Here is an 8,371-nt window from a genome sequence, read left to right as displayed (position 1 = left end):
CTGCTAGTGATATTAATCAACCTTAGGGGGGAACAACAATACTGAACAAAAATATAAATGCAACAATTTAATTGATTTTACTGTGTTCACTTGAGGAAATCAGTCCATTTAAAATAATTAATAAGGCCCTAATCTATGGATTTTACATGACTGGGCAGGAATGCAGCCATGGGTGGGCCTGGGAGGGTATAGGCCCATCCACTGGGGAGCCAGGCCCACCCAATCAGAATGGGTTTCTACCCACAAAAGGGCTTTATTACACAGAAATACTATTCCGTTTCATCAGCTGTCCGGGTGGCTGGTCTCGGACGATCCCGCAGGTGAAGAAGCCGGATGTGGAGGTCCTGGGCTGGCGTGGTTACACATGGTCTACGGTTGTGACGCCGGTTGCAAGTACCTCCAAATTATCTAAAACGATGTTGGCAGTGGCTAATGGTAGAGAAATGAACATTCAATTATCTGGCAACAGCTCTGGTGGACATTCCTGCAGTCAGCATGCCAATTGCACCCTACCTCAACTTGAGGCATCTGTGGCATTTTGTTGTGTGACACAACTGCACATTTTAGTGGCCTTTTATTGTCCCCAGCACAACGTGCACCTGTATAATGATCATGCTGTTTAATAAGCTTCTTCATATGCCACACCTGTCAGGTGGATGGATTATCTTGGCAAAGGAGAAATGCTCCCTAACAGGGAGCGAAATAAGCTTTCTGTGCGTATGAAATATTTCTTGGATCTTTTAATTTCAGCTCATGAAAGGTTTCATTTATATTTTTGGTCAGTACACACACACACACACACACACACTGAGTGGCCAAAACTTTAGGAACAACTATTTAATATTGACTTGCATCCCCTTTTGCCCTCAGAACAGCCTCAATTCATCAGGGCATGGATTCTACAAGGTGTTGAAAGCGTTCCACAGGGATACTGGCCCGTGTTTACTCCAATGCTTCCCACAGTTGTCATATTGGCTGGATGTCCTTTGGGTGGTGGACCATTCTTGAAACACACGGGAAACTGTTGAGAGAGTGAAAAACCCAGTAGCATTGCAGTTCTTCACACTCAAACCAGTGCGCTGGGCACATACTACCATACCCCATTCAAAGGCACTTAAATCTTTTGTCTTGCCCATTCACCCTCTTAATGGAACACACACAATCCATGTCTCAGGGCTTAAACATCCTCCTTTAACCTGTCTCTTCCCCTTCATCTAAACTGATTTGAAGTGGATATAACAAGTGACATCAATAAGGGATTATAGCTTTCACCCGGATTCACCTGGTCAGTCTGTCATGGAATGAGCAGGTGTTCCTAATGTTTTGTGCACTTAGTAGGTATGTATGAAGGAAATGGGGATACCTAGTCAGTTGTACTACTGAATGCCTTCAACTGAAGTGTGTGTGTGTGTGTGTGTGTGTGTGTGTGTGTATATATATAAATATATACATATGTATATATATATTGCTCAAAAAAATAAAGGGAACACTAAAATAACACATCCTAGATCTGAATGAATGAGGTATTCATATTAAATACTTTTTTCTTTACATAGTTGAATGTGTTGATGATAAAATCACACAAAAATTATCAATGGAAATCAAATTTATCAACCCATGGGAGGTCTGGATTTGGAGTCACACTCAAAATTAAAGTGGAAAACCACACTACAGGCTGATCCAACTTTGATGTAATGTCCTTAAAACAAGTCAAAATGAGGCTCAGTAGTGTGTGTGGCCTCCACGTGCCTGTATGACCTCCCTACAATGCCTGGGCATGCTCCTGATGAGGTGGGGGATGGTCTCCTGAGGGATCTCCTCCCAGACCTGGACTAAAGCATCCGCCAACTCCTGGACAGTCTGTGGTGCAACGTGGCGTTGGTTGATGGAGCGAGACATGATGTCCCAGATGTGCTTAATTGGATTCAGGTCTGGGGCACGGCGGGCCAGTCCATAGCATCAATGCCTTCCTCTTGCAGGAACTGCTGACACACTCCAGCCACATGAGGTCTAGTATTGTCTTGCATTAGGAGGAACCCAGGGCCAACCGCACCAGCATATGGTCTCACAAGGGGTCTGAGGATCTCATCTCGGTACCTAATGGCAGTCAGGCTACCTCTGGCGAGCACATGGAGGGCTGTGCGGCCCCCCCAAAGAAATGCCACCCCACACTATGACTGACCCACCGCCAAACCGGTCATGCTGGAGGATGTTGCAGGCAGCAGAACGTTCTCCACGGCGTCTCCAGACTCTGTCACGTCTGTCACGTGCTCAGTGTGAACCTGCTTTCATCTGTGAAGAGCACAGGACGCCAGTGGCGAATTTGCCAATCTTGGTGTTCTCTGGCAAATGCCAAACGTCCTGCACGGTGTTGGGCTGTAAGCACAACCCCCACCTGTGGACGTCGGGCCCTCATACCACCCTCATGGAGTCTGTTTCTGACCGTTTGAGCAGACACATGCACATTTGTGGCCTGCTGGAGGTCATTTTGCAGGGCTCTGGCAGTGCTCCTCCTTGCGCAAAGGCGGAGATAGCGGTCCTGCTGCTACGGCCTCCTCCACATATCCTGATGTACTGGCCTGTCTCCTGGTAGCTCCTCCATGCTCTGGACACTACGCTGATAGACACAGCAAACCTTCTTGCCACATCTCGTATTGATGTGCCATCCTGGATGAGCTGCACTACCTGAGCCACTTGTGTGGGTTGTAGACTCCGTCTCATGCTACCACTAGAGTGAAAGCACCGCCAGCATTCAAAGGAGACCAAAACATAAATGAAAATAGTCTGGGTAGCCATTTGATTAGATGTTCAGGAGAATTATGGCTTGGGAGTAGAAGCTGTTTAGAAGATTCTTGGACCTAGACTTGGTGCTCTGGTACTGCTTGCTGTGGGGTAGCAGAGAGAACAGTCTTTGACTTGGGTGGCTGGAGTCCTTGACATTTCTTTAGGGCCTTCCTCTGAAACCGCCTGGTGTAGGAGGTCCTGGATGGCAAGAAACTTGGCCCCAGTGATGTACTGGGCCATACGCACTACCCTATATAGAGCCTTGCAGTTGGAGGCCGAGCATTTGCCGTACCAGGCAGTGAAGCAACCAGTCAGGATCCTCTCGATGGTGCAGCTGTAGAACATTTTGAGGATCTGAGGACCCATGCCAAATCTTTTCAGTCTATGGAGGGGGGATAGGTTTTGTCGTGCCCTCTTCACGGCTGTCTTGGTGTGCTTGAACCATGTTAGTTTGTTGGTGATGTGAACACCAAGGACCTTGAAGCTCTCAACCTTCTCCACTACAGCCTCGTCGATGAGAATGTGGGGGTGCTCTGTTCTCTTTTCCCTATAGTCCACAATCATCTCCTTTGTCTTGATCACTTTGATGGAGAGGTTGTTGTCCTGGCACCACACGGCCAGGTCTCAGACCTCCTCCCTATAGGCTGTCTTGTTGTTGTCGGTGATCAGGCCTACCACTGTTGTGTCATCAGCAAACTTAATTATGGTGTTGGCCGTGCAGTCATGAGTGAACAGGGAGTACAGGAGGGGACCGAGCACACACATCTGAGGGGCCCCTGTGTTGTTACATACCCTTACACCTGGATCCAGTTACAGAGGGAGGTGTTTAGTCCCAGGGTCCAAAGCTTATTGATTAGCTTTGAGGGCACTATGGTGTTGAACGCTGAGCTGTAGTCAATGAATAGCATTCTCACATAGTTGTTCCTTTTGTCCAGGTGGGAAAGGGCAGTGTGGAGTGCAATAGAGAATGAGATTGCATCATCTGTGGATCTGTTAGGGCGGTATGCAAATTGGATTGGGTCTAGGATTTCTGGGATAATGGTATTGTGAGCCATGACCAGCCTTTCAAAGCACTTCATGGCTACAGACGTGAGTGCTACGGGTCAGTTGTCATTTAAGCAGGTTACATTAGTATTCTTTGGCACAGGGACTATGGTGGTCTGCTTAAAACATGTTGGTATTGCAGACTCAGACAAGGAAAGGTTGAAAATGTCAGCGAAGACACTTGCCAGTTGGTCAGCGCATGCTCGAAGTACACGTTCTCATAATCCATCTGGCCCTGCGGTCTTGTGAATGTTGACCTGTTTAAAGGTCCTACTCACATCAGCTGTGGAGAGCGTGATCACACAGTCTTCCGGAACAGCTGGTGCTCTCATTCGTGTTTCAGTGTTATTTGCCTCGAAGCAGGCATAGAAGCAGTTTCTCGTCTGGTAGGCTTGTGTCACTGGGCAGCTCTCGGCTGTGCTTCCCTTTGTGTAGTCTGCAATGGTTTGCAAGCCCTGCCACATCCGATGAGCATCAGAGACGGTGTAGTACGATTCGATCTTAGTCCTGTATTGACACTTTGCCTGTTTGATGGTTTGTCAGAGGGCATAGCGGGATTTCTTATAAGCTTCCGGGTTAGAGTCCCGCTCCTTGAAAGCGGAAGCTCTAACCTTTAGCTCAGTGTGGATGTTGCCTGTAATCCAGGGCTTCTGGTTGGGGTATGTACGAGTGGCGCAGCGGTCTAAGGCACTGCATCTTAGTGCAAGAGGCATCACTGCAGTCCCTGGTTCGAATCCAGGCTGCATCACATCCGGCCATGATTGGGAGTCCCATAAGGCGGTGCACAATTGGCCCAGCATCGGCTGGGTTTGGCCGTCATTGTAAATAAGAATTTGTTCTTAACTACTTGCCTAGTTAAATAAATGTTAAATAAAAAAATGTAGGTACGGTCACTGTGGGGACGATGTCATCGATACACTTATTGATGAAGCCAATGACTGATTAGGTGTACTCCTTAATGCCATTGGAGGAATCCTGGAACATATTCCAGTCTGTGCTAGCAAAACAGTCATGTAGCTTAGCATCTGCTTCATCTGACCACTTTTTTATTGATCGAGTCACTGGTGCTTCCTGCTTTAATTTTTGCTTGTAAGCAGGAATCAGAAGGATAGAATTGTGGTCAGATTTGTCAAATGGAGAGCGAGGGAGAGCTTTGTATGCGTCTCTGTGTGTGGAGTAAAGGTGGTCCAGAGTTTTTTCTTCTCTGGTTGCACATTTAACATGCTGATGGAAATTTGGTTAGACGGATTTAAGTTTCCCTGCAATCACGTCCCCGGCTACTAGGAGCGCCACCTCTGGGTGAGTGTTTTCCTGTTTGCTTATGGCGGAATACAGCTCATTCAGTGTGGTCTTAGTGCCAGCATCAGTCTGTGGTGGTATGTAGACAGCTATGAGAAATACAGATAAACTCTCTTGGTAGATAGTGTGGTCTACAGCGTATCATGAGATACTCTACCTCACGCGAGCAAAACCTCGAGACTTCCTAAGATATCATGCACCAGCTGTCATTTACAAAAATACATAGTCCGCCTACGCTTGTTTTACCAGACGCCGTCGTTCTGTCCGATACAGCTTATAACCAGCCAGCTGTATGTTGATAGTGTCGTCGTTCAGCCACGACTCTGTGAAGCATAAGATATTACAGTTTTGAAAGTCCCGTTGGTAGTTTAATCTTCCGCATAGGTCATAAATTTTATTTTCCAAAGATTACACGTTTGCTAGCAGAATGGAAGGAAGTGGGGGTTTATTAGATCGCCTACAAATTCTCAGAAGGCAGACCGCCCTCTGGCCTCCTTTTTCTCTGCCTTTTCTTCACACAAATGACAGGGATCTGGGCCTGTTCCCAGGAAAGCAGTATATCATTCACGTCAGACTCGTTAAAGGAAAAAAAGGATTCTGCCAGTCCATGGTGAGTAATCGCAGTTCTGATGCCCAGAAGTTATTTTCAGTCATAAGAGACGGTAGCGGCAACATTATGTACAAAATAAGTAAAATAATAAGTTATAAACAACACAAAGAAATGACAAAAAAAAACAATTGGTTAGGAATATGTAAAACGTCAGCCTTGTTCTCCGGCGCCATCTTGTTTTGTGTGTGTATATTTGTGTGGCTCTTTTTTTGTCTTTTTTCGTACCCCCTTCATTAACCTCCACGGGCCTCTGGTTGAATACCCGTGGTCTAGCTCATCATATGACAGTGATTCCATGCCAGCATAGGCAGAATCTTTTAAAACTATATACTCTTCATACACATCAAATTTCCAGAGTGGGCTCTCTGGTACGTTTAATGATATGACCCATTTTATATATAGAAATTGATATTATAGGTCATTAACCAAATCACAGGTCTCTATTAGGATTGCCCATTCAGAAAATCACCAGCAGAGGTAGTTCCCTTTGAATCCATTTTCCCATTCACTGTTGGTGGGGCTCATAGCATGCATGATACCTTCAGAATTAGCAGAGAGCCCACATTTGACGTATATTATTCCAAACAATGTCTTAAAATGAACTAAATTCAAAAGGGTATCTTTTTAGATATTTGTAATGTAATAAATGAACATGAAAATGTGTATTTCAGGATCTAGACATACTCCATATGTTAGAGCACACCAAAGAGTATAATGACACCAAGATGTCTGTATTGTGTACAGTTCACGGATCATAGACCTATCCATGCCTCCTGTAAGACCCTAAGATGGGCATTTTCATCCTGATTTCCCCCCCCCAAAAAAATTGTGATACAAATGTAAACAACAAGACAAACGTCCCCTCCCAATGAAGTTTTTATGTGAGAATTGGCAGAATAATCTGAGGCACCCATAATTTTTTATGCCTACGCTGGTGTGGAATTTGCCATGTAGAGATGACTGATCAGATATGGGTGAGAATGTCAGACGGCACTCATTGCTGTAGTTATAATCTAGATGTTCTATAGAAGCTCTTCAATGGCAGAGACATTATCCAGTGGGGCGTTAAGTATGTGTTGAGGCTAATGATGTTTAGAACATAAAGGTCTGGATGAGGCCTCTGGGAAGGCTTCATTAGCGGAGCACGGCAGAGCAGACGGCCACCAGGTGTTGAACGTAGGTGCATTAGCACAGTAGCGATTGTAGGTTAATGCTAAAGCAATGATCATTAAGGCAACGGTGTGGAGGTTAATTTGCAAGCTAATGTCCATTAGAGAAGGGCTTCCAGGGGGAAGTGGAGGCGGAGCTGCTGCTACTCTGTCAGCTTGAATAATGAGCTGCTCTACTTTCTAGAGAGAGGGCAGTGAGACTGGCTACATCAGCAATGGGAGACAGTGTGTGTGTTCGGTTGCATGGACATGTGTACGTCAGTTTATTTGTCATAAGCACCGAAGTATACACAGTACAATGCAATGTTTGTGTGTGTACCTGTCGTGCATGTTTGTGTGCTTGCAGAAGGAGTGTGGAGCACTGCTTAGGGCACTTGGGCCGTAGTACAAGGTCCCCAAACGTGACAAGCTGTGTACATGGAATCAGTGTTAAATGAAGACAAATCTACTGCTAAGTACTGTAGTAACAACCATGGCAACTAGACTGTCAGGACAGTATTTAGTCTTGTCTGACAATTACACCAACTAGACTAAATCAGGACAGTATTTAGTCTTATCTGACAATTACACGGGGCAAGGTGATGCAATTCCACTGATTCTCTGAGCAAATGGAAAATGTCAAGCCTAAATTCCATCCATCTGTACTCAGAGAGTCCTCTTTTGATCTGTGCCAAGGCTGCCCCTCTCTGATATCCGGAAGGATTATTCTCCAAATCTCTCTCAAATCCCTAATCTCATTTATCCCCACGGCACACCAAAGGTGTTCTCGCTGTGTGTGTGTGTGTCAGTCAGTCTCCCACTACTTGTGTCCAATATATGTCTCAAACAAAGAACAGTAGCACAGTACTGATGCAGCACCACATCGCTTTCACAACATTCTTGGATCATGTTATCTTCAATCTTCAATGCTACCCTAAATGATGGACAGAATAGAATCCATTGAACATCTACAATCTAGATGTTGATCTGAGCTGCTGTTCACTCTCCTGTCTCTCCCAGGTGTACCATACGTTCCTCTCTCTGCTTTGTTGTTCAGACAGTAACACTGTGACAGTGGAAGTGTTAGCAGGCTAATGAGCTTAGCTCTGTCTCCCACCTGAGGCGCTGAACCATACTGGGCTGATCAGAGCTGATTGAGCTGCGGGTATCTGACAGAAACACCTGGCTGGCTCTGTACACCTCTGTCTTCCTCCCATCGTCCTCTTCCAGCCCTGCTTCCACACCTCCCCACGCTGCACACGGCTGATAGCACAACTCAGCCCTGTCAACACGCAGGATAATCAGGAGCCGGGGATTCTGGGTAAGCCGTGATAATCCCTCAGATGTAATATGGAAAGCATCAGAGTTATTCAATGGGATACAGATAAAGGTAGAGGAAAAGTGTGTGTGGGTGCTGGTTGTGTGAAGGGAGTGTGTGTGTGGTGTTTGTTTCGGTGCTGGTTTTGTGAAGGGAGTGTGTGTGGTG

The sequence above is a fragment of the Oncorhynchus tshawytscha genome, linkage group LG04, assembly GCF_018296145.1.
Source record: "Oncorhynchus tshawytscha isolate Ot180627B linkage group LG04, Otsh_v2.0, whole genome shotgun sequence".
Lineage (NCBI taxonomy): Eukaryota > Metazoa > Chordata > Actinopteri > Salmoniformes > Salmonidae > Oncorhynchus > Oncorhynchus tshawytscha.
The sequence above is the reverse complement of the archived record's forward strand: the minus strand, read 5'-3'. Positions refer to the sequence as shown.